The following is a 27,600-nucleotide window of genomic DNA, read 5'->3' as shown; positions in this document are numbered from 1 at the left end:
TAAAAAAAATTTTGGCTTACTCTTTCCAATGCTTCGGCCGGTATCTCACATATATGCTTTAATGTTGTCTTCCAATGCATTAATTGATGCAGGCTTGTCTGAATAGACTTGAGCTTTAACATAGCCCCTAAAGGCCTTATATCGCACGATCTGGGTGGCCAATTGACAGGTCCCGAAAACGAAATAAAATGTTCACCGAACTCGCCTCTCCAAGTCCATTGTTACGCGTGCTCTTGGCATGTGGGACCGTCTTGCTGAAACCACATGTCATGCAAGTCACGCTCTTGCATTTTGAACAAACAAAAGTTGGATATCATTTCATGGTAGCGCTCACCATTCACAGTTACGTTACGATTCGCAGATCTTTGAAGAAGAAGGATCCAATGATACCTCCAACCCACAAACCGCACCAAACTGTAACCGTTCCTGGATACATTGGTAGCTCTTGCAATTCTTCTGGCTGATCTTCACTCCAAAATCGACAATTCTGCTTATTTAGGTACCCATTGATGCAAAAATGAGTTTCGACTCTGAACATAATTTTTCGATGAAAAAGTGGATCTTCGGCCAACTTTCCAAGAGCCCACCAAAAATTCTGCGTTGCGGTAGGTCGTTCGACTTCAATTCTTGCCCCAGATGTTTTTTGAAAGGCTCCACACCTAAATCCTTTCGCAAAATTTTCCACGTTGTTGAGTAACAGAGGCCCAATTGCTGCGAACGGCGACGAATCGATAATTGATGCTGGCCGATACATCTGTGATATTTTCTTCAGTTCGCACTCTACATATGCGTGTTGGTGGTTTGATGTCCAATAATGTAAATTTGGTTCTAAATTTAGTCACAATAGCTCGAATAGCCGCTTCAGTGGGTCGATTAAACTGACCATAAAATGGAAGAAGCGCGCGATAAACTTTCTTAACAGAACACGCATTTTTATAATAAAATTCAATGATTTGCAAGCGTTGTACGTTTGTAAGACGATTCATGGTTAAATTATAGACCAAACTGAAGATGTTTGACCGTGAAACAAAACACGAAAAGTGCGTCAGCTGTTTAAACCAACTGTTTAAAAAGATTATAGCTAAAAAATCACCCGTTATTACGTATCCAAAAAATTCTTATAGGAGTTGCTCTACGTTCCCTTCTATTTCATAACCCCAAATCCTCCAATTTTGCCTTTAATATTATTCAAGGTGTTGCAGATTGCCCTTCCCTTGTGGAGCGTTTAATACTCCGTCAGAGCGCTTCGTAGTTTAAATTTCGTATTGACTTTGGGCGGTTTCCAAAACGCCTGTTGCTCTGTGTTCAAACAAAGTATCGTGTTCCTAAACGTAACCCTGAAATCTTTGACGATGTATCATGTTCCTAAAAGTATCGTTGATACTCTCGATACGCTACAAAAAGCAACCAAAGAATGTACAAATGAAAAAAGGCGGAAAACGAAGGAAGGTAAGTTTTAATGGCAGTGCTTTTTTTTTCATTTTAAGATAATTTTATTTGATATTTAATTTTTAATATTCAAAGCAAATAAAATATTCCAAAACCTCAACAGCGTTGAAAAGCATAACTTTACAAACTATCATATTTTACAGTATTGATGCGATACTTTTACATTGTATACATACGTTTTGGAAAACGCCCTTTATACGAACTCTGTACGCAAGCAATGCACCCATCATGAGAGCTCTGATACAAGGTATTACTGACTACAGATCTTTTAAGATTTACTTTGTTTTTCTAAACACTCATTCATTTTACTTCCTAATTTTACTACATAATTGATTTATAATGTTTTGTTATATTTTCTTTCTACCGACTAAGGATATTATATTTTTTTGTTAAAACATCGTTATCAGTACTCTGTAAGACAATTTATTTTTTGTTTACTAATTTTTATTTTAATAAATATTTAAAACCATCATAACATACGTAATGATACTATATGCAGAAGAAAATTTGGTCTTACGATTAGGTTTCATGCATGAAAATGATTCAAGACACGCTCCACATTGATTTGTTGCTTAGGAGTACAGAACATTGGAAAATTCCAAGGAAAGATATGCGGTATTGAGAATAGTACGTCACGGCGTTGTGATGCTGTTGTTGTTGTAGAAGCATACCAAACCCTGTGAGTGCAATTTAAGTCACCGGTCGTCTTCGTCTAGCTCATCTAACGGTGGGTCCAGGAAACTTGTTGTTCCGTCAGGTAGGGTCCAGAGGGAGACGCGTGTTGGATGAGTTCGTTTAGTCGGGCAAGTGAAAAGGCAGTTAGTATCGTGCGCCATGCCTTCACATGCCGGACATATGCTTGGTATGCCGGGGTCAATTCTGGATAGGTAAGAGTATAACCTGCTACAATATCCAGGACGTAATTGTCCCAAGGTTACGCGGGTATCTTGGGGTAGCTGTAGCTTTTCATCTCCTGTGGTGGTTAGACTCTGATTACGGCATTTGAAGGTCCGGAAGGAGGTGGTAAGGGTCTCCCGATGAATGTCGTTAATTGTGTCTAAACACTGTCCGGTACAGTAGTTGTCGATTTGTTTTGTCCTGGATCTTGTCGGAGTAATTAAAGAGGTATTTCCTGACGTGCCTGGAAGGCGGCTCGGGCTGTGCTTCTTTACAGGACGCATCTGTGCTTCGTTATGTAGGTGTTGTAAAGGGGACATCAGGAGGCATCCCGTCGCTGTCCGAGTAGCAGTGTTATGGCATATATAAAGCTTTGTCCACTTCGTATCACCATTTTCAGGCGATCAGACAGGCACAGCGTAATTTAGAACCGGTCGGCCAATTGCTTTATATGACGCCAAAAACATTTCTTTGTCTTTGGCTGCCAAGTGCTGCCGACTAGCGGACCTTATTGCGACTTTGGATTTAAGTAGCAATTGCAGTTGTGTGCGCAGAGGAGGAGAGCAAACTGTCAAAGGTTACTCCCTACGGTCGATGCCTTCGTTGAGCAGACCTAACTGTGTGGTGGAATATGAACGCTACCACCACTATCTCGCTCGCGTTCTTGTGTGCGCACGTTATAGTCATACCTGGTTATCAGGGAAGAGCTAGCGTGCATTTTGGTTTCTTAGACCGCAGCTATTGTGATTCCGTGTCGGCTCATAAACTCGGTTATCTCATCTATCTTGCCCATCGTTGCAGTTAAGTTGAAGGCGCTTGAATCTTCTCAGAAGTATTCTCATAATTCGGGGAGTGAGGGGACCGTGAGGTTGTCTGCGTTGGACCTGCTGTGCGCTTCATTGTTGTTGTTGCGGCCTGATGGTGGTTGACAGCCGCGCCACAGGGGGAATTTGCGGGTGCAGGGCTCTACAGCAGGGGACAACGTAGGCTTGTGTCCACTCACGGGTGGTGCACAGGTCATAGCTTCTTCGAAAGTGGCATCAGCCAATGCAGGAATTGCATCTGAGTTATTTCAGGTTCCGAAGAACTCTGGTCTCCGTGTGTCAGCCTGTGCGGGCGACCAAGATCCGCTGGTTTGTTACCGTACTAGGGTTGGAGCAAGAGGGTTGGATTGGTCGATATTGAGCGAGTTGTGTTGCACCGATGAGCTCCTAACCGTTGAGATCTGATTAATGGCGGCTGTTCGTAGAGCCGGCACATTAGAGGATGCGGTAGCCGTTGAGTCTGGAGACGTCTGCCGGCGGGAGCAACACGTCGTCACATACCGTGTGGACCACTCCCTATGTGACTTAAGGCCTGAGCAGGTTTTAAGGTGGCACCAACCTACGTCTAGTGAACCGTATATTACCCCACCCCCTACGTCGCAGGAGAAAATCCTCGCAGCAATCCTGCTCCAAATACTTCTCCTCAGGGCTGGAATCGAACCCAACCCTGGGCCAGAAGTATTCTATTGCTGCGTCTGACACAAACGCCTTCACCCGAACTCCACCTCAGTTAGGTGTAACAAGTGCAACGGGTGGTGCCATCTTAAGACCTGCTCAGGCCTTAAGACACACAGGGAGTGGTCCACAAGGTAAGTGGCTACGTGTTGCTCCCGCTCAAAGGCGGCCCCCGCCTCTACGGCTACACTGCCCTCAGTGCCGGCACATCACACTGCCGCCACTAACAACACCTCAACGGTAAGGAGCCCCCACGAGCAACACAACTCGCTCTCCAACCCACAACCCTCCTGCTCCTACCCCAGTGCGGGGACAAACCAGCAGCTCTTGGTCCCCCGCACAGTCTGCTCCGTGTGTCAGAGCGTCCTCGGAACTTGACAACTGTCCAATGCAATTCCTGCAGTGGCTGGTGCCATTTTCGGAGGTGCTCCGGCCTGCGCACCACCCGTGAGAGGACACGCGACTACGTTACCCCCTGCTGAAGAGCTCTGCAACCACAACCGCCCCCAGTGGCGCGGCCATCAGTCAACATCAGGCCTCAACCCATTTTGCGGAACGCACAGCAGGACCAACGCAGACAACATCACGCATCCCTCACCCCCCGAGCTACGACAAGTCTCCCGCGAAGCTTCAAGCTTTTGCAACTAAACTGCAACGGACTTACGAGCAAGATTGATGAAATAGTCGACTTCATGAGACGGTTGGGAATCAAGATAGCTGCGGTCCAGGAGACAAAACTGCACGCTAGCTCCCCCCTGATTACCAGGGACGGCTACAATGTGCACAGAAAGGACCGCGAGCGAGACAACGGTGGTGGCCTAGCGTTCATAGTACACCATTCAGTGCACTATCGTCTTATCGATGAAGGCATCGACCGCAGGGACCGCACCTTAGAATGTCAAGGTATAGCTGTCCGGTCAGGCGATGCCGAACTCGTAATATTTAATATTTACATACCTCCTGTCACATGCTGCCCGGCAGGATATCTCCCTGATATTGGTGCGCTCATCAGGGGAGAAAACCGATTGGTAGTAGGTGACTTTAACGCGCATCACGATCTTTGGCATTCAAGCCTGCCAAATGATCGTAGGGGACAGCTATTGGCAAAGCAGATAGACGATTCGACGTTCAGCACTGTAAACGACGACGCCCCCACTAGGGTAGTGGGCAATTGCAGCAGCTCGCCTGACATAACAATTGCTAGCGCTGGTCTGATAAATAGCATATCCTTGCGACCTATGCTATCGCTTGCATCAGACCACTTGCCCATTATCATCTCGATCGAGTGACCTGCCGACTTTGTTTCCGCGGATCACCGGTCATACATCAACTTTAACAAAGCTGATTGGACCAGATTCGCAGAATTTACTGAGGACATCTTCGCAGCTCTACCCACTCCCACCGATGTGCGCGCAGGCGAACGCGCATTCCGCTAGGCGATTACAGCCGCCGCGGTTTGCTTCATACCTGCTGGACGGATCCGGGAATTACGTCCCTGTCGAACCCGACGAAGCACAACGACAAGGTTGATATCACCTTCAACGGTCGTACTTCGTCGGACCCGAAGAGATGTGCGAGCTATTTTAGCCGGCAATTTATAATGCATCCTCCGGTCGACAGATCCAAGCGTTGTGCCACCAGACGGTTGCACAAACTGACGTACAACAGTGCGCCGCTTACTTTCACCAGCGACGAGGTTCAGGGGGCCATCAAACACATGAAACCATCAAAAGCAATTGGCCCCGACGGACTAAACATGCTGATGTTGAAAAAGCTGGATAAATTGGGAGTAGAATACTCTCATCATTCCTGATAAGTTGAAATTAGGGAGAGTGCTTCCACTACTGAAACCTGGGAAAGCCGCCAACCGAGGGGAGTTTATCGCCCGAAAACTCTCCTTTCCTCAGTAGTGAAGACGCTTGAATCCCTTCTACTCCCACTCCTCACAGAACACCTGACTCCAGCCACACACCAGCATGGTTTCCGTAGAGTGCACAGCACCACCACGGCACTCACCGTCATAAACACCCACGTTAACCGTAGACTAAACCAAAACCACCCCTGCGAGAGGACTGTCCTAGTAGCGTTGGACCTATTTACAAAAGGCTTTCGATACAGTCAGCCACGCCACGCTACTAGATGACATTTTACAGTCGACACTCCCACCAGGGCTGAAGAGGTTGACCGCGAACAACCTGAGTGGTCGTGACTCGTCGGTGATATTTCGATACCAAACTTCAAAACAGAGAAAAATAAAGCAAGGAGTACCGCAGGGTGGTGTCCTTTCACTCTTGCTTTTTAATTTCTATATTTCGAAACTCCCCCAGCCACCAGAGGGAGTCTCACTGGTCTCATACGCCGACGACTGCACGATAATGGCGTCGGGCAATGAAATTGATGACCTATGCTCCAAAGTAAACGACTACCTCGCCCGCCTTTTTCGCTTCTTCACTGCGACAAACTTAAAACTTTCTCCTACTAAATCCACGGCGACCCTTTTTACCACCTGGACAAAGGAGGTCAAGCTGCAACTTCAGGTGCACGTCGATGATACCCCATTACCGATGGTAAATAACCCCAGAATTTTGGGAGTCACCGTTGACAGCTTGCTCTCCTTCTCAGCGCAACCGATATTGCAACGAGAGTACACACATAATACTTATACAAGAACCATGGGTATGTCACAAGCGTATCTGTGGTCTAAGTGCTATGTCGTGGGGACAAATACTTCATTGTGAAGGGAATGTGAGACCGCGAGCATGTATTATCATGCCGAGGTTGATCGAACACACGATGCTAAAAGAGCTATGCTCTGGAGATATCGTTGCTGCAAAAATAAAGTACTGGAAAAGTGGGAACAGTGTCGAAGCTATCATAGTTTCGGCCTACCTACCCTATGACTCTGTACAGCCACCTCCTTCGAGGGAGCTAAGAGAAGTGGTCAAGTACGCAGAATCCAATAATCTGGGGCTAATAGTGGGCTGTGACGCAAATTCACAGAACATTGTGTGGGGAAGCAGCAAATGCAACCCCAGAGGTCTCAAGTTACTGGATTTTATCCTGTCATCCGATTTGGTCATCCAAAACACTGGTAACAAACCAACTTTTGTGACCAGAAGGAGACAAGAGGTGATTGATTTAACACTTACCAATAGGTCAGTTGGAAATCAAATCAACCGATGGCGAGTTTTGGAAGAGGACTCTCTTTCTGATCATCGTCTTATCGAATTCCGACTGGGAATTGACACAATATCAATACCTTCCGGTAGGAATCCTCGAAATGTGGACTGGGACAGGTATGGTGAGCTTGTAACAGAGCGATTACCAAACCTGAAAAAACTCAAATCAGCAGAAATGATTGAAGATGCTACTAAGAAATTAGAAGGTACTTTAATCAAATGCTTTGAGGAACTGTGTCCACTCAGGCAAAGCAGACAGGGGAAAGCGGTTCCTTGGTGGAACCCTGAACTGTCGAAGCTTCGTGTACGGTCCAGGAAACTTCTTAATAAGGCCTTGAAGACCAAAACAGAAGAGGACTGGGCCAATCATCGACTTACACAGAGAGAATATAAGAAAAAAGTACGGCAAGCCAAACTTGAATCCTATAGAAATTTCTGCAGTAACGTCGAAGAAATGAGGGAAACAGCAAGACTTTGTAAGGTCCTTCATTTAGACCGCTCAGTAAGGCTGGATTCCATTCGAAAACCTGATGGTTCATACACCATTTCCAAATCGGAAACGTTTAATGCTCTACTCGAAACCCATTTTCCGGGTAGTAGAACTCTCTCTGAAGCTGAGAGTGGCATGAACGATGACGGTGGCAACGGTGGAACCTCTAGGTACAGCTGGTATATTGCTAGTCGGATAGTGACAAGGGAATCGATAAGGTTTTCCTTATCTTCCTTTGACAACTTTAAGTCCCCTGGACCTGACGGAATATATCCAGTAATGCTTAAAAAAGGAGGAGAGAGGCTGATTGAGGCCCTGAAAAGGATCTTCACAGCCTGTCTTGCATTTGGTTATATACCATCCCAATGGCGACGCGTAAGAGTAGTATGGAAAAGATGACTATTCCCTAGCAAAAAGTTTCAGACCAATCAGTTTGACATCGTTCATGTTGAAAAGTCTGGAACGAGTGGTGGAGAAACATATTCGAGTGGAGGTATTGCCGAGAAGTCCACTTAGTAGAAATCAACACGCTTACCAGAGTGGAAAATCATGTGAATCAGCCTTACACGATCTTGTTAGCAAGATTGAAGCTGGGCTGGAAGCTGACGAATACACAATGGGCGTGTTCGTGGACATTGAGGGGGCTTTTGATAATGCCACTTTTGGCTCGATATGTTCTTCTGCCGAACGACACGGAGTTAATCAAGCCATTATAAAATGGATATACTCCATGCTCTCTGAGAGGCTGTTAACCGCTGGTGGGAGCGACGACGAGCAAATCACAGTCAGGGTCAAGCAATGATGTCCCCAAGGGGGTGTTCTTTCTCCGCTGCTGTGGTGCTTCGTCGTAGACTCCCTATTAGCGGAGATGCAGGAACTCGGCTTTCACGTCCAAGCATATGCGGACGACGTATGTGCGCTAACATCGGATAAATCCTTAAGGAGGCTTTGCACGAAAGTACAGAGGATTCTTGACAAAATCGATGATTGGTGCATGAGACAAGGTCTTTCCGTTAATCCGAACAAAACAACCATAGTCTTGTTTACGAAAAAACGCAAATTGGATGGACTCAGTCTTCCAACACTGAAAGGTGTGACACTTGGTCTTTCCAACGAAGTTAAATATCTAGGAGTAATCTTGGATAAGAAGCTGACCTGGGAGACACACGTTTCACTGAAGGTGAATCGTGCATTGAAGATTTTTCAGCAATGCCGTAGAGCCTTTGGCAAAACTTGGGGTCTGAAACCTGCTGTGGTCCTATGGATATACACGGCACTTATCAGACCAATCATCACTTACGCTTCTGTGGTCTGGTGGCGACGGAGCATGGTTAAGTCCACAATCCGGGAACTATACAGGCTGCAAAGAAGTGTATGTTTATGCATCACGGGTGCCATGAGTACAACCTCTGGTGATGCCCTAAATGCTATGCTTAATTTGCTCCCCCTGGATCTTAAGATACAACAGGAAGCAATAAAAGCAATGTGTAGACTTCATAAATATGGTTTCTGGCACGAAGATGGAACTTCGGGACACAGAGAAATCTTTAAGTTGCTGTCGGAGCAGTATCCACTGTTTTTGGCACCTAAAGATGACCTGATACCCACAGTTTCGTTCGGAAGGAAATTTGATGTAAAATTGCTCACGCAATGGAGCAAGCAAGAATGCATGCAGGGAGGTCTGACGGATATTTTCTTTACCGATGGGTCCAAGACTGAAATAGGGTCTGGAGCCGGATGGTACTTAAACGATAGTAATAAGTATCACTATGCTATGGGGGAAATGGCAACTGTTTTCCAAACAGAAGTTTTTGCCATCCTGAAAGTAGCCGAATGGATAATCGAGAGGAGATGGAGCGGGAAACAGATTGGAGTCTTCAGTGACAGTCAGGCTGCATTGAAGGCCCTGGAGAACGCGAAACAAACCTCGAAGATTGTTCAAGAATGTAAGAGGAAGCTTAATTCTGTCGCAAAACAAAACAGGCGTGTACTTATATGGGTTCCGGGACACTCCGGTGTTCAAGGAAACGAAATTGCCGACGAACTGGCCAACCGTGGATCAGCGGTGCCCCCACAGGGGCCAGAGCCAATAATCGGAATCAGTCCCGCAGGGATCAAGAATTGGATCAACGATTATGTAGGCAATCTACATAAAGAGCGATGGTCCGGTCTAGAACGCTGCAGAACTGCAAAGTGTTTTGTGACAAGTCCGAACAGAAAACTGTCAAACTTTCTACTAAAACTTAGAAGGAAAGACATTCGGTTGATGGTCGGCATCATTACAGGACACAACCCATGGGGTCAGCATATGACCACCATTGGAATCATCGAGGACCCGGTATGCCTGTCCTGCTTGGAGGAGGCGGATAGCACTGAGCACTTTCTCTGTGAGTGTCCTGCCTTTGCTAGAGCGCGACTACGGGTATTGGGTTCCGATGTCATGGGAATGAGTAATATTCGTTCTCTCAAACTGGAGGATATTTACAGATTTGCCAAAGAATCTGGAAAACTCTCACAGGACTAACTATCTCTATCTCTGTCTCTATTCTTTCCTATCTCTTTCTCTGATACTTTTCTCCCTCCCTCCTTAACTATCTACCCCCTTTCCAGAGCTTTAAATACAATGGGCTTTTTAGCCTGAGTGTTTTAGGAGCCACCAAATCTCCTGGTGCTCCTTGGCTCGACCTCTTCAAATTCAAAATTCAACGAGAGTACAGAATCGCAACAAGGTTCTCAAGTCGCTCGCCGGCAGCACTTGGGGCAAAGACAAAGAAATGTTGCTGTCGACTTTCAAAGTAATAGGCCGACCGGTTCTCAACTATGCCGCGCCTGTCTGGTCGCCTAGAACCAGTGATACGCAGTGGACGAAGCTCCAGACCTGCCAAAATACTGCAATAAGGACCGCAACAGGATGTCTCCTGATGTCCCCAATTCAACACTTGCATGACGAGGCTCACATCCTCCCTGTTAAGGAGCACAACAAAATGCTCGGCAAGCAGTTTCTACTAGGGTGTCACCGTAGGCCTCACCCATGCAGACACCTGCTCTAGCCTGAGCCACCTCCCAGGCACATCAGGAGACACTTCCTCAACTACGTGGACGAGATCCAGGACAAAACAGACAGACCACTCCAGGATCAGACAGTGTACAGACAGGCCATTAACCACATTCATCGGAGACCCTTACCACCTTCTTAAGCTCCCGACCTCCGAATGCCGTTATCGGAGTCCAACCACCACCTATTGCAGACGAAGAGCTCCAGCTTCCCCGAGAGTCCCGCGTAACCTTGGCACAATTACGTTCTGGATACTGTAGCAGGTTAAACTCCTACCTATCCAGAATCGACCCCGACATACTAAACATATGTCCAGCATATGAAGGCACCCCGCACGACACTAACTACCTTTTCAAATGCCCCATCAAACCCACTCATCTAACACCTCTCTCCCTCTGGACGCAACCCGTCGAAACAGCCAGTTTCCTGGGCCTACCGTTAGATGAGCTAGATGAAGACGACCGGTAATTACACTACACTGACAGGGCAAAGATACTGCTACAACAAAAACAACAACCACCATCAGGCCGCAACAACCACAGTGGATTGCGCAGCAGGTCCAACGTAGACAACCCCACGCGTCCCTCACCCCCCGCGTTACACAGACTTTACCGAGAAGCTTCAAGCTTTTACAATTTAACTGCAACGGACTCACGAGTAAGGTCGACGAGATAGTTGACTTTATGAACCGGCACAGTATTAAAATAGCTGCCCGCTAGGTCATCTCTGATCACCAGGGATGGCTATAACGAGCACAGACACGATCGCGAGCGAGACAATGGTGGTGGCCTAGCGTTTATAGTCCACCACACAGTGCATTATCGTCTCATCGATGAAGGAATCGACCGCAGGGACAGCACCTTAGAATGTCAAGGCATAGCTGTCCGGTCAGGCGATTCCGAGCTCGAAATAGTTAACATATATATACCCCCTGTCACCAGCTGCCCGGTTGAATATTTTATTATGATGAGTTTCTACCTAGGTGCGAACTTCATGTGATGTTAAACAAAAATATGCACTTGCATAAGAATCCGATCTCTAATGATGAGTTTCTACCTAGGAGCGAACTTCATGTGATGTTAAACAAAATATGCATTTGCATAAGAATCCAATCTCTAGTTATCACAATCATTAATATTCAATATTTAATCAATATACCTATTATAACATTTTGTATAAAAAAGGGTCGTAGACAAAAATTTTCACTGTAAAATAATATTTTATTAGAGATATACATGCAAATATACTAAAATTTTTTTCTTATAGAATAAGCCCCGGCCGTGAAAGTTTTAAATACAAAATTTTCGCTATAAAATATTATTTTATCAGAGATATGCAGGCAAGTGAACATAATAAAAAAAATTATAAAAAAATAAATACACACGAAAATAAATTTTTTTATTCCAAATTTTCACTACGAAATAATATTTCACCATCAAATTTATACTGATTTGTTAAGTACATCCATATCTAAATATATACATGTATGTATATAAATTTTGCGGTCGCCATAGCCGAATGGGTTGTTGCGTGAATACTATTCGGAAGTGCACAGGTGTCGAATCTCCGGCATGTAGCAAATGATAGAAAAATACAAAGAGGAGCGCTACCAAACACCCAACAAAGGGTTTAAGCGCAAATAATATGATATATAAATTCGCCAGAAAAAGTATCCGTATACAACGAAATAAAAGCAACACATTAAGAAATTCATTGTGAAAAAAACTAAAACATTATAAACTTTTATGAGAAATGTTTTGTCAGTAATTTTTCTACAATTTCTATACATTTTTCCACACAAAAACAGAAAACTTCACTTCAACCAGGCAGAAAAAGTTTCCGTACACATGAAAACACGGATTCCCAGCAGTATGAAGTGGCATATTCATACCCAATAACGGTTTTATTCTAGTTTGTAATTAATTTTGCTGTGACTACATTACTTTGGAGTTATTTTAAAATGTATGTGTACAAGAAATAAAGATGGCCCTCAAGACTAAAGAAATTAGTATTATTGAGGGAAAAATTATCCTGAAACTTAGAAATGAAAGCAAATCTTTCCGCGAAATTGGGCAAATAATAGGAAGAAGTCACTCTTCTGTGTCGTATGTCGTGCAAACATACAATACAACTGGTTCAGTTGTGTCAAAGCCACGTTCTGGCCGCCCTAGCATGCTGATTGTACGTAAAAAACGACCCATATTGCAATCAGTGAAAAGTAATCCTCGAATAACGGCTTCTCAAATATGTAAAAAACATTTCAAATTCCTTTGGCAAGCATGTATACGATACTGTACTGTAAAAAGATGGGTATCGCGGACGTGTAGCATGTAGAAACCCGTATATATCCGAAATCAACAGAAAAAAACGCATGGATTTTGTAAACGCATATGTTAACAAGCCTCCAGAATTTGGGGAACGCGTTCTGCGCCCGAAAAAGTAAATCTTATTCCAACTGTGAAGCATGGCGGGGAAGATGTGATAGGAGTGGAGTAGGAAAGCTTGTTTTTATAGAGTCAACAATGGATCAATTTTCTTATTTAAATATTTTAAAGACTGGAATGATGCAAAGCGTTAAACAGTTGGAGCTTGGTGATGACTTCTGGTTTCAGCATGATAATGATCCCAAGCATATTAGGCTCTGGTTGCTGTATAACACAATGCTGAGCATTTGTGGGGTTTACTGGTGTGCAGGATCCGTCAGCACAGCATAACCTCGAAGGAAATGCTTAGAAACGTAATAATTAATAAATGGAGCAAAATTACCAAAGAGGAGATTGGTCCATTCCATGCCATATCGACTTGCGGAGGTCCTCAAGCAGAGAGGTTATCCCACAAGTTACTTTCTGCTTTCGAGTATTTAGTGATTCAAATGAGGAACGCACTCTTTGGCATCCAGGCTTGGCAGATTTGGGCAGAGCAGATAGACGATTGAACATTCTGCGCAGTGAATGACGACGCCCCCTAATGGATAGTGAGCAATTGCAGCAGCTCGTCTGACCTAACAATTGCTAGCTTTGGTCTGATCACTAGCATAACCTGGCGACTTATTCGATATATGGCATAAGACCTTTTGCATATCATCGCCTCGATTAAAAGACTTATCGACTTTGTTTCCGCGAATAACCGAACTAAATTCACGAAGTTCACCAAGGAATCTTCGCCGCTCTTCCCATCCCCACCGATGTGAACGTAAGCGAATACACATTCCATAAGGTGCTCACAGCTGCTGCGACTAGCTTTATTCGTTCTGAAAGGATCCGGGACATACGTCCCAACTTCCCATCCGAAGCAGCCTTTTTATCAAACGAACGTGACCACTTACGGCAGCCAGATCCCGGGGATCTCCGAATAAGGAATCTCTCGGCAATTGGTCACCCCGCATAAGCGGGCTAGATGAGAGGGTCACTTGAAGACCTGCAACCTGGTCACTGGTGTAAGTAAGCTCTAGTCCATCGCAAGGTCTCTATCGAATCTGACGAAGCACAACGACAAGGTGGCAAACACCTGTAGTGGTTACAATTCATTTTGTATCTTACGGTCTGATGCTGAAGGGAGTAGGAGTATGATATCTAACAAAGGTGTTCAACTTGTCTACGGCCATTCTCATAATTCCTGACAAGTGGAAAGCGGGGAGACTGGTCCCACTACTGAAGCCTGGGAAATCCGCCAATCAAGGCCGATCTTATCGCACGTAACTCTATTTTTCCCAGAGGTGAAGACGTTTGAGGCCCTCCTGCTCCCACTCCACATAAAGCATTTAACCCCAGCTACACATCAGCATGGATCCGCAGGGCACTCACCACCACAAATTTCCAGATCAACTGCGGCCTTAACCAAAATTGCACCTGCGAGAAGCCTGTCCTAGTAGCGTTGGGCTTGTCGAAGGCTTTTGACACAGGTAACCACTCTTTGCTACCAGATGATATTATACAGTCGGCCCTCCCGCCGGGACTGAAAACGTGGTCCGTGAACTATCTATCAGTCATCTTTCGAGATCAAAGTTCAAACCAAAGGAGGATAAAGCATGGTGTTTCGCAGGGTGGTGTCCTTTCTCTCTTGCTTTTCAACTTCTACATCTCGAAGCTCCCCCAACTACCAGAGGAAGTCTCACATGTCTCCTACGCTTGCTACAATTGCTCGATAATGGCGTCGGACAATGACCTCGATGGCTTGTGTCCCAAAGTGAATGTTTCTCTTGTCTCCAACTTTCATCCACCAAATCCACGGCGACCCTCTTTACCACCTGGACGAATGAGCTCAAACTACATCTAACGTTGAAAGTGGCTGACACACCAATACCGACCGTCAACATTTCCAAAATTTTGGGCGTCAACTTGGATAGTGCGCTGTCGATTTTGGCGCACAGAACCGCAATTGCTACTAAGGTCCTCAAATCGCTAGCCCGTAGCACTTGGGGCAAAGATAAAGAAATGTTGCTGACGACATTTAAAACAATTTGCCGGCCGGTTCTGAATTATACAGCGCGCGTCAGGCCGCCTGTAACAAGTGATACGTAGTGGAGAAAGCTCCAGACATGTCAATATACTGCTATCGGGAGCTAACTTTGGAGTAGAGAAAACAATCGAAGAAGGCAAACTGGACTGGTTAAATAATAAATATTGTTTTTTTAATTACATATTATATGTTTATGAATTTTTGTACTTGAATAAAATAAATTAAATTAAAAAACTTTATATGTAAATACTTATTATATATAAAACTTAACTTTAAATTAACTTGATTATTTAGAATTGGACAGAAAATTAAGAATTCAACATAAATCATACTGTATTTCCCCCAACAGCTTTCTGCTGTTTGTCATCGTTGATTTCTTCCATTTGATTGAAAACCAACATAAAACTCAGGACTATCTCCCACAAAAGAAGAAACTAAATGAAGCAACGGTCAAAAATTCTTTTGCAGCCAACTTTAAGTTTGACAATGCGAATAAGAAGCACAATGCGTGACGACAGTACGGGAGACAAAATCCCCTCGTTTCCACGACAGTCGGTTCTACGTTACCGAAACGACCCTGATTTATATATGTACGGCCAAGGACTGTCACTCCAGCAGCATTCCCCGTATGTAAGTATGGGGAATGTTTATGCTGCTACAACAACAACAAAATCCCCTCTATCTTGCCCGTCCGTCCTTCTTGCACGAACAGAATAATTCTTTTCCGAATATTTTCCTGGGACTTCTTTTCGTTTAAAATCGGAGAGAGATGATAAAGACAGATCCATTTGTAGAAAACTTTAGTATAATTTAAAACGCTTTAAAAAAAAAAGGTTGTAAAAGGGGGGATAGACCCCTATCACCTCTTAAAACTGAAAACCGCACCCTTCAGAGACTCATAGTTTTTAAGTACTTTATTGTTAAAGTTGTGTAATTTAGCGAAAAGTTGGTGTTCCCAGACACCTGAAATAAGAACGACAAGATTGCACTTGAAAGATCGCATGCAAAGACGTTCACTGGAAGGTTGTTTGTAAATCTGCAGTATTTTTTGCTTTATTTTGGAATTGAGAAACATTTTTCAAAATATACACATTGTTTATTATGGAAAAGCGTCGAAAGAGGAAAGTTTGAATAATAACCGTGCGATTGTCTGGATTATGTTATACACATATTTAACCAATCCAAACTTAAAAACAATGATATTAAAGGTTTTTGTTAATGTGTAGAATGTTAGGTTACGTTAGGTTGGTATGGTTGCCCAGGGAATGAGCACACTTAGACGAAGAAAGATTCGTCCTTCGTGATACCATTATGAAGGAGGTGAGGTGAAAGGCAAAGACCGATGGGATGCAGGGAGAGGTGGTGATGGGATGGTTAGGAGCGTGCGCATTACGAACGATGACTATGTTTGGGTCAATAGCTTTGTGCTGCTGATGAAATTCATCGGATTTTTAATCTCAGCGCCAGCTATATCAGCAGGCGTGGAAAAGAAGTGAGAGCCAAGATGCCTGGATCTTAGCCTCGCCAGAGCAGGGCAGCTAAGGAGAAGGTGTTGAGATGATTCCACCTCATCCTCCATACATCCAGCGAAAAAAGGACTCGAGGTGATTCCAAGTCTCACAGCATGCATTCCTCGCGCATTGTGTCCTGTGAGAGAACCATTAGAGAGCTGATCTTTTGTCAGCCTCAGAAGCTCGCCCGAGCGCCTCCGGTCCACACGTGGCCAGAAGGATTTCGCGACGTTTGTGTATTTTCCCAGCGCTCGATGAGTTGGCGCGATGCCCATCTTTCCAGGAGCAAACCGCAGGTAGTCAGGGGGATCCCAATTCTCTCTGGCCAGCTCATCCGCCTCACAGTTTCCCGCAATGTCGCTGTGACCGGGAACCCACGTTAAAACCACTGAACCGAAAATTAAAACATCCTATGCGTGTGTGTAGTAATGAGGCACAATAACCTACATTCTCATCATCAACACTGAACTGAAGTACTGCACTTCTCTTCATTCCCTTGGCATTCTGTTCTACGTTACCGGAATGACTCGGGTTTTCCCCGACCAAGGGCTGCCGCCACAGTAAACCAGCCCTGTCTAGTGTACCGTACCCCACCATCAATCTATCGTCACACCTTAAAGAAACCTTAACGGTTAGCATGCCACCGGTGTAGCATAACTACCTCTCTGACCCACAACCCTCCTGCTCCAATCCCAGTGCGGCGACAAACCAGCAGCTCTTGGCCCCCCGTACAGTCTGTCACATGTGTCAGACCAGGGTTCCCCGAAACCGGACATCAGTTAAGTGCAATTCATGTAATGGCTGGTCCTACTTTCTGAGGTGCTCTGGCCTGCGCACCACCCGTGAGTGGATACGAGACTTCGTTGCAACCTGCTGTAGAGCCGCCCATCAACATCAGGCCGCAACAACTTCTGCGGAACGCACAGCACGACCAACGCACACAGCCTCACGTGTTCCTCACACCCCGAGTTACGACTATAGTCCCGAGGAGCTTCGAGGTTCTCCAGCTGAACTGCAACGGACTTACGAGCAAGATTGATGAAATAGTCGACTTCATGAGACGGTTCGGAATCAAGATAGCTGCGGTCCAGGAGACAAAACTGCACGCTAGCTCTCCCCTGATTACCAGGGACGGCTACAATGTGCCCAGAAAGGACCGCGAGCGAGACAACGGTGGTGGCCTAGCGTTCATAGTACACCATTCAGTGCAGTATCGTCTTATTGATAAAGGCATCGACCGCAGGGACAGCACCTTAGAATATCAAGGTATAGCTGTCCGATCAGGCGATGCCGAGCTCGAAATATTTAATATTTACATACCCCCCTGTCACATGCTGCCCGGCAGGATACCTCCCTGATATTGGTGCGCTCATCAGAAAACCGATTGGTAGTAGGTGACTTTATTGCGCATCACGATCTTTGGCATTCAAGCCTATCAAATGATCGTAGGGGACAGCTATTGGCAGAGCAGATAGACGATTCGACATTCAGCACTGTAAACGACGACGCCCCCACTAGGGTAGTGGGCAATTGCAGCAGTTCGCCTGACATCACAATTGCTAGCGCAGGTCTGATAAATAGCATAACTATTTATCGTCCGATAACTCTCCTTTCCTCAGTAGTGAAGACTCTTGAAGCCCTTCTACTCCCACACCTTACAGAACACCTGACCCCAGCCACACACCAGCATGGTTTCCGAAGAGTGCACAGCACCACACCGGCACTCACTGTCATTAACACCCAGGTAAACCGCGGACTTAACCACAACCGTCCCTGCGGGGGGACTGTCCTAGTAGCGTTGGATTTACAAAAGGCTTTCGATACAGTCAGCCACGCCACGCTACAAGATGACATTTTACAGTCGACACTCCCGCCAGGGCTGAAGAGGTAGACCGCGAACTACCTGCGTGGTCGTCACTCGTCGGTGAAACTTCAAAACAGAGAAAAATAAAGCAGGGAGTATCGCAGGGTGGTGTCCTCTCCCCCTTGCTTTTTAATTTCTATATTTCGAAACTCCCCCAGTCACCAGAGGGAGTTTCCCTGGTCTCATACGCCGACGACTGTACAATAATGGCGTCGGGCAATGACATTGATGGCCTATGCACCAAAGTAAACGACTACCTCGCCCGCCTTTCTCGCTTCTTCACTGCGAAAAACCTACAACTTTCTCCCATTAAATCCACGGCGACTCTCTTCACCACCTGGACAAAGGAGGTCAAGCTGCAACTTCAGGTACACGTCGATGATACCCCAATACCGATGGTAAACAAGCCCGGAATATTGGGAGTCACCTTTGACAGCTTGCTCTCCTTCTCAGCGCATACAACCGATATTGCAACGAAAGTACAGAATCGCAACAAGGTTCTCAAGTCGCTTGCCGGCAGTACTTGGGGCAAAGACAAAGAAATGTTGCTGTCGACTTTCAAAGCAATAGGCCGACCGGTTCTTAACTATGCTGCGCCTGTCTGGTCGCCTGGAACCGGTGATACGCAGTGGACGAAGCTCCAGCCCTGCCGAAATACTGCAATAAGGATCGCGACAGGATGTCTCCTGATGTCCCCCATACAACACCTGCACGGCGAGGCTCATATGCTTCCTGTGAAGGAGCATATCAAACTGCTCAGCAAGCAGTTCCTGCTAGGGTGTCACCGTAGGCCTCACCCATGCAGACACCTGCTTGAGCCTGAGCCACCTCCCAGGCACATCAGGAGACACTTCCTAAATTACGTGGACGAGATCCTAGACATAACAGACAGACCACACCAGGATCGGACAGTGTACAGACAGGCCATAAACGACATTCATCGGGAGACCCTTACCACCTTCTTAAGCTCCCGACATCCGAATGCCATTATCGGACTGCAACCGCCACCAATTACAAACGAAGAGCTCCAACTTCCCCGAGAGTCCCAGGTAACCTTGGCACAATTACGTTCTGGATACTGTAGCCGGTTAAACTCCTACCTATCCAGAATCGACCCCGACATACTAAACATATGTCCGGCATGTGACACATGCCCCATTAAACCCACTCATCTAACACCTCTCTCCCTCTGGACCCAACCCGTCGAAACAGCTAGTTTCCTGGGCCTACCGTTAGATAAACTAGACGAAGACGACCGGTGATTACACTGCACTGATAGGGCAAAGGTACTGCTACAACAACAACAACAACATCATAGGGGACACCATTTGGCATAGCAGACAGACGACTCGACATTTAGCACAGTGAACGACGATGCGCCCACCAGGGTAGTGGGCAATTGCAGTAGCTCGCATGACATAACAATTGCTGGCGCTGCTCTGATCAATAGCATAACGTGGAGACCTATGCTATCGCTTGCATCAGACCACTTGCCCATTTTAGTCTTCATTGAATCCGCGGTCATATATTAATTTCAACAAGGCTAATAGGGCCGGCTTCGCGGAATTTACTGAGGACACCTTCGCCGCTCTTCCCATCTCCACTTATGTGCATGTAGGCGAACGCGCATTCCGCAAGGTGCTCCCAGCTACCGCGGCTCACTTCATTCTTGCTTGAAGGATCAGGGACATACGTCCCAATTTCCCCAGCTGAAGCAGCCGGGAAACGAGTGAGACCACCTACGCCAGGTCGATCCCGGGGATCCCCACATAAGGGATCTCAATTTGGAGAGTCGGCCTCTGGTCACCCGACATAAGCGGAGTAGATGTGCAGATTACCTGATGACCCGTAACTTCACTACTGGTGTGAGTAAGCTCTGGTCCACCGTAAGGTCCCTGTCGAACCCGAGGAAGCACAACGATAAGTGGCTATCGTTTTCCACGGTTGTACTTCGTCGGACCCGAAGAGATCCGCGAGCTATTTTAGCCGGCAATTCATACTGCATCACCTTGTCGACCACCAGACGGCTGCACAAATTATCGCCACTTACTTTCTCCTGTGATGAGGTTCAGGGGGCCATTAACAAAACTAAAGCCATTGGCCCTGACGAGCTTAACATGCTGATGCTGGAAAAGCTGGCTCTATTGGGAGTATGTTATCCCACAATGGTTTCCAATCTGTCCATGGCCACTTCCATTATTCCCGACAAGTGGAAATCAGGGTGAGTGGTTCCACTACTAAAACCTGGGAAGCACGCCAAACAAGGGGAATTTTATAGGCCGATAACTCTCCTTTCCCCAGTAGTGAAGACTCTTGAAGCTCTCCTACTCCCAGTCTACACGAAACATCTGAACCTAGCCACACATCAGCATGGCTTTCGACGTGCTGACAGTATCACCACAACAGGCACTGCCATAAACACCCAGATAAACCGTCCTAGCAACGTTCGACCTGAATTAGGCTTTCGACACTGTCAGCCATTCCACGCTAGTAGATGACATTATACAGTCGCCAATCCCGCCAGGGCTGAAGAGGTGGTCCGTTAACAATCTGAGTGGTCGACATGCCTGACATGCCTGGGAGCCAGCTCATGCGCAAGCAGTGTATGCATGGGTAGAACCTGCGGTAACCCCCTAACAAGAACTGCTTGCTGAGCAGTTTATTATGCCCCTTTACAGGGAGTATATGGACCTGGTCTTGTAGATGTTGAAGTGGCGACATCAAGAGACATCCTGTCGCAGTCCTAATTGCAGTATTTTGGCATGTCTGTAACTTCGTCCATTGCGAATTACTGGCTACAGGCGACCAGCCAGGCAAGCATGGTGCAAAACCGGCCGGCCTATTGCCATCGCTATCGGCATTTAATAAAATTTCTTAGTCTTTGCCACAGTGCTAACGGTAAACGATTTGAGGACCTTGCTGCGATTTTGAACTTTACTGGAAATAGCTGTTGTATGCGCTGAGAAGACGAGCAAACGGTCGAAGATAACTCCCAAGATTTTGGGGTTGTTAACAGTAGGAATTGGTGGTCATCGACTTTTACCTTAAGTTGCAATTTGACCTCCTTAGTTCAGGTGTTGAAAAGGGTCCCCGTGGACTTTGTGGGAGAAACTTGTAGATTCTTCGCAGTAAAGAGGCGAGAAAGGCAGGCGAGGTAGTCGTTTATCTTGGCACACAGACCATCAATGTCTTTGCTCGACGTCATTATCGTGCAGTCGTCGGCGTAGGAGGCCAGGGAGACTCGATATATAGAAGTTAAAAAGCAAGGGTGAAATGACACCACCCTGCGGAACTCTTTGCTTTACCTTTCTCTGTTTAGAGATTTGGTCTCGAAATAGCACCGACAATTGACGACCGCTGCGATAGTTCGCGGTCCACCTCTTCAGCCCTGGCGGGAGTGTCGACTGTAAAATATCGTCTAACGCTACTAAGACAGTTCTCTCCCAGGGCGGTTTTGGTGGAGCCCGCGGTTTATCTGAGTGTTATGACGGTGAGTGCTGTGGTGGTACTGTCCACCCACCGGAAGCCATGCCGATCTCTGGCTGGGTTCAGATGTTTCGTGTAGAGTGGGAGTAGGAGGGCTTCAAGAGTCTTCACTACTTCAGAAAGGAGAGTTATCGGACATTGCCATGACAGCCGGTTCCACGTTACCGGAGTGACTCGGGTTTTTCCCGACCAAGGGTTGCCGCCCCAGCAAATTAGCCCTGTCTATGGTACTGTACATCACCCCCAATTACTAATTGTAAAAGTTATTGCTGTTTGTGTGGAGCCCGTTTCTCCAGAAGTTCCTTACGGTGATCATCACAAGTCCCTGGAGATTCTTTTTAAGTCAATGACCTGACTCGACCTAACTCCATAACAAGTTCGGAAAACCACCAGTGAAAAACGGTAGTGTGTTCTACGTTACCGGAACGACCCTGATTTATCCTGCAAAGAGTCAACGCAAACGTAATCCCCTGTCAGCTGTTACGATCAAACAAATGAGAATCCCATGTAAATGAAAAATTACTTCCCTTCCGTATCGTAGATTTTATAGCAGGATTTTTGAAAATTCCTCTCAGGATTACTCTCTCACCACACACTGTTGCCAAACAGAACATTTCGAAATCATTCACAAAATAAACTTGGACAAATTTTAATTTTTGTTTAAATATCTTAAAAACAATGTTGAATAATGTTATAGATAAATTAACTATTCGCATTTGTTGGTTTTTGGCTTTGGTTTATTAAACCATGAAACATTGTAACTCTTAACGCGGATGTGAGAAAAAGTGTGTAAGCAAACATATCAATGGCAACATTGTGTAGATACAACCAAACCCATACGAACACAAACTGATATATTGTGTAAATATATAACTAAAAAAACGCAGTTGTTCTCTACGGTATGAGTTTTGCTCAATTTTGTGCTCTCAAGGGGCTGCGGTAAGGGACTACGCTGCGTATAATGCTGGAAACAGTCACCGACGTAAACGCAGTCCCCTGTCAGCTGTTACGATCAAACTAATGAGAGCCCCATGTAAATGAAAAATTACTTCCCTTGCGTATCGCAGTATCGTAGATTTTGTCGCAGGATTTTTGAAAATTCCTCTCAGAATTGCTCTCTCACCCCACAGTGTTGCCAAACAGTACATTTTGAAATCATTTACAAACTAAACTTGGCAAAATTATAAATTTTGTTTAAATAACTTAAAAACAATGTTGAATAATGTTATAGATAAATTAACGGCTGTGCTTTCCATTTCTACCACGATATATTTGCTTATAATGTCTAAGTGCGTGGACTGAATTTAAAAATTAAAACACGCAAATGTAGTCACTGTATCAGTCTTTTGGTTTATATTACTTTTTATAAATTAAAATTAAGAATTAATAGCAATATTTAACGTTAAAAATGCCTCTTTTTTGCATAAGTTTGATTACAGACGCTTATTTCACTTAAATATAATACAAACACAGAAAAGTAACAAAATCACTTATGAACATTCTTTATTACATTAAGATTCGATTTAAAGCTATTTTCACTAAATAATACTCCAAATTCTATTAAAATTCAATTATTACAAATGTTCTTCTAACCGTTTGTAATACGGTGCAGAACAAATGTGAGGAGCGAACTGTCAAACGAACGATGAGAGAGAGAAGAACAAAGCGAAATAAGAAGAACCCAGTCAACCAAAAGGGCACAATTCTTTTATTATTTATAGGGGCGCTTTTTTGATTTCAAATATACATATATGTTACAAAAAATAATACTTTTACAAATACTGAAAATTTTGAATAAAAATCGAGCGATTTTTAGTCCAAATTTTCCTCTGCGGCCCTTTTCTGATTTCAAATATACATATAATATACATTAATATACAAAACCAAATATTTGTACAAATACTGAAAATTTGGAATAAAAATCGCGCGATTTGTAGCCCAAATTTTCGACTGCGGCGCTTTTTTGATTTCAAATATACATATATATTACAAAAAAGAATATTTTTACACAATTTTCAAAATTTGGAATAAAAATTTTTTAAAATTTGGAAAAAAAATCGCGCGAGTTTTAGTCCAAATTTTCGCCTGCAGCGCTTCTTTGGTTTCAAATATACATATAGTTTACAGAAAAGTATATTTTTACAAATACTGAAAATTTTGAATAAAAATCGCGCTCTTTTTAGTCCAAATTTTCGACTACGGCGCTTTTTTGATTTCAAATATACATATATATTACAAAAACAAACATTTTTACAAATATTGAAAATTTGGAATAAACATCGCCCGATTTTTAGTCCAAATTTTCGGCTGGATTTTTGGATTCAAATCTATACTATAAAGGTTAATGTCTGTACGTTGTCCGCGCATCACTACGAAACGACAACACCAAATGACGTAAACATTTTTATATATATTTATATTTTTACCCAATGAAGGTTATAGGCATATTTTATGATGGAACTCCCTTCCCACAGCCACCACTCTCATTCGTCACTAATAATCGAATATTTGCTTAAATTTAATCTAAAAAATCTTGGTTCTTCCTATTTCCCACTATTTATAGCACACGCTAGATTTCATAATCCGCATAACCTGTTCAACTATGACCCAAATGCAAAGTTCAAAAACGGTTTGAGAAAATTAATAAAAATAATTTTGCTTGATTCTGATTGGTTGTTTTGATTTTATTGAACGAGGCATAGCAACGGATGCCGGGTATTGTAATATTATGTTTATTAATAAAAAATTATTTTCTATGAAATTATTGTTTGTAATTCTTTTATATACATATACATATCCTAAATCCCTCCAAACCACTCCTACGCGAGCGGGGACGCGGGTTAAAGCTAGTATACATATATATTACACAAAATATATTAATATTTTTACAAATACTGAAAATTTTGAATAAAAATCGCGCGATTTTTTGGGAACATTGTGTTGATGCTACCAAACACAAACACACACAAACCAAGGTATTGTGTAAATATTATAAAGAACGCAGTTGTTTTCTAGGGGATAAGTTTTTGCCAATTTTGTGTTCTCTACGGGCTGTGGTAAGGGAACGATAGGGCTCTTATTAGTTTAATCGTGTCAGCTGATACGGGCATACGTTTACGTTGGTGAGTGTGAGCACCATTATAACTGGCCTAGGACTACCATACATGTACGGTGAATGTTTATGCTGTTACCAGAAAAATCAGTCAAATTTATTTGCTAAACACAACCTTATTTGAATCAAACATTTGATTTTAAAAATTGTATCATTTTTTACTCCGGATGGAGTACTGTTGGCACAAGTAGTATCTGCTTTTTTTATAAACGTGTTTGGGTTGAGTTTAATAAAATAGCGCAGGTCATTGCGGCCATTTCCAGTCATGTTTATTTATTAATTTAGGTATACATTACAATCTGTCATTTTTCTTTTAACCACTATAAGTTAGTAGTTATGTGCTTTTCTATATTTAAATAATTATTCGTTTTTTAAAGAATGAAATATTTTACTCTCAAAAATATATTTTTTATTGTTTCTAAAAATAAAACTTGCGAAATATTGATTTGAGGTTATAAGATTATCTTGTTTATCTTTTTACAGCTACTGTATATGAATGAACGTAAGTACATATGTATGTATGATTAGGACACTAATACACTTCAGACGTATACGTAAATTAACTTACACCTTCAAAATTCTCGCGATACATCAAACGAGGAGAACAATTGGAACGGCACACACATATTTAAATACTGAAAAGGACTTTCAAGCCTTGAATGTAACTTTTCCAGCTGAAGGTTTTTTTGCTTATTAACGATATTATTTTGCCACATAGTTTGCACGAAAAACACCTCAATCTGTTACTATTATACTTCGACACACGGTTACACCTACCCCTTTCGGGTTTGATACATAAATAATAGTTGTAATCGAAACTAAGTTAATGCATCACTTGAAATATTGAGCCCAATTGCAAGCTTCAAGGAACAGATTGTTCGACTAGCGGAAGATATTTAAGAGAATTCCGCTTTATAACAATGTAGAACTGCAATTGGCTTTTTCCCAGCTTTGATATCGCGTTTGATAACAATATTTAGAATGTCGTACTCAGACCTCATAATAACACCATAATAAAATAAGACAGTTCTCTCGCAGGGCGGTTTTGGTGGAGCCCGCGGTTTATCTGAGTGTTATGACGGTGAGTGCTGTGGTGGTACTGTCCACCCACCGGAAGCCATGCTGATGTGTGGCTGGGTTCAGATGTTTCGTGTAGAGTGGGAGTAGGAGGGCTTCAAGAGTCTTCACTACTTCAGAAAGGAGAGTTATCGGACATTGCCATGACAGCCGGTTCCACGTTACCGGTGTGACTCGGGTTTTTCCCGACCAAGGGTTGCCGCCCCAGCAAATTAGCCCTGTCTATGGTACTGTACATCACCCCCAATTACTAATTGTAAAAGTTATTGCTGTTTGTGTGGAGCCCGTTTCTCCAGAAGTTCCTTACGGTGATCATCACAAGTCCCTGGAGATTCTTCTTAAGTCAATGGGACAAGAGACATTAATTTTATTAATGGATAATCTTGTGCCTGATCAAAGCTTTTATTTTTTGTTTTTTTAAAATTAACAATAAAGCGACTCAGGAAACATTTTTCAGATTTTCGAGAAACCCACCGACAATTAATTGTTTAAAAAAAATCGAAATTTTTGAAAAAAAACCTTCGATCAGGCACGAGTTTTTAATGTTTTTCAAAAGCAGTATAAATTGTACTTAAATCTACCAAGCGGTTTTTAAGTTACAGTGGTCACCAGTTCAAAAAACATAGTTTGGGAAAAACTCAATTAAAGTTTTGATGCTGCTAGCTACTTGCTCTCGAACGCTCCGGAGCGCCCTTTGTTAATTGTTGAATAACTCGAAAAGTATTTGTCGGATTCACTTCAAATTTTCACACAATATTTTTAAGATATTAAACTTTAAGAAAATGCAAAACACAAAGACCAATTTTTTGAAAACTCTGACTCGACCTAACTCCATAACAAGTTCGGAAAACCACCAGTGAAAAACGGTAGTGTGTTCTACGTTACCGGAACGACCCTGATTTATGCTGCAAACAGTCACCAACGCAAACGTAATCCCCTGTCAGCTGTTACGATCAAACAAATGAGAATCCCATGTAAACGAAAAATTACTTCCCTTCCGTATCGTAGATTTTATAGTAGGATTTTTGAAAATTCCTCTCAGGATTACTCTCTCACCACACAGTGTTGCAAGACAGTACATTTCGAAATCATTTACAAAATAAACTTGGACAAATTTTAATTTTTGTTTAAATAACTTAAAAGCAATGTTGAATAATGTTATAGATAAATTAACTATTTGCATTTGTTGGTTTTTGGCTTTGGTTTATTAAACCATGAAACATTGTAACTCTTAACGCGGATGTGAGAAAAAGTGTGTAAGCAAACATATCAACAGCAACATTGTGTAGATACAACCAAACACATACGAACACAAACTGATGTATTGTGTAAATATATAACTAAAAAAAACGCAGTTGTTCTCTACGGGATGAGTTTTGCTCAATTGTGTGCTCTCTAGGGGCTGCGGTAAGGGACTACGCTACGCATAATGCTGGAAACAGTCACCGACGTAAACGCAGTCCCCTGTCAGCTGTTACGATCAAACTAATGAGAGCCCCATGTATCGCCCGCAGTATCGTAGA

The 27,600-nt window shown here is 43.7% G+C and overlaps 1 long non-coding RNA gene across 1 annotated transcript in view; it reads right to left on the bottom strand.

Moving 5' to 3' along the window:
* LOC129250144 (uncharacterized) overlaps nt 1-25,800 on the bottom strand; it is a 136,045-nt gene extending 110,245 nt beyond the window's left edge. The window contains exon 1 of the long non-coding RNA XR_008582807.1: nt 25,569-25,800. This is a non-coding gene — a long non-coding RNA (uncharacterized LOC129250144). The remainder of the gene's footprint in view (nt 1-25,568) is intronic.
* Between the last annotated feature and the right edge of the window lie 1,800 nt (nt 25,801-27,600).

The sequence above is a fragment of the Anastrepha obliqua genome, chromosome 6 (genome assembly GCF_027943255.1).
Source record: "Anastrepha obliqua isolate idAnaObli1 chromosome 6, idAnaObli1_1.0, whole genome shotgun sequence".
Classification (NCBI taxonomy): domain Eukaryota; kingdom Metazoa; phylum Arthropoda; class Insecta; order Diptera; family Tephritidae; genus Anastrepha; species Anastrepha obliqua.
The sequence above is the reverse complement of the archived record's forward strand: the minus strand, read 5'-3'. Positions and strand labels throughout refer to the sequence as shown.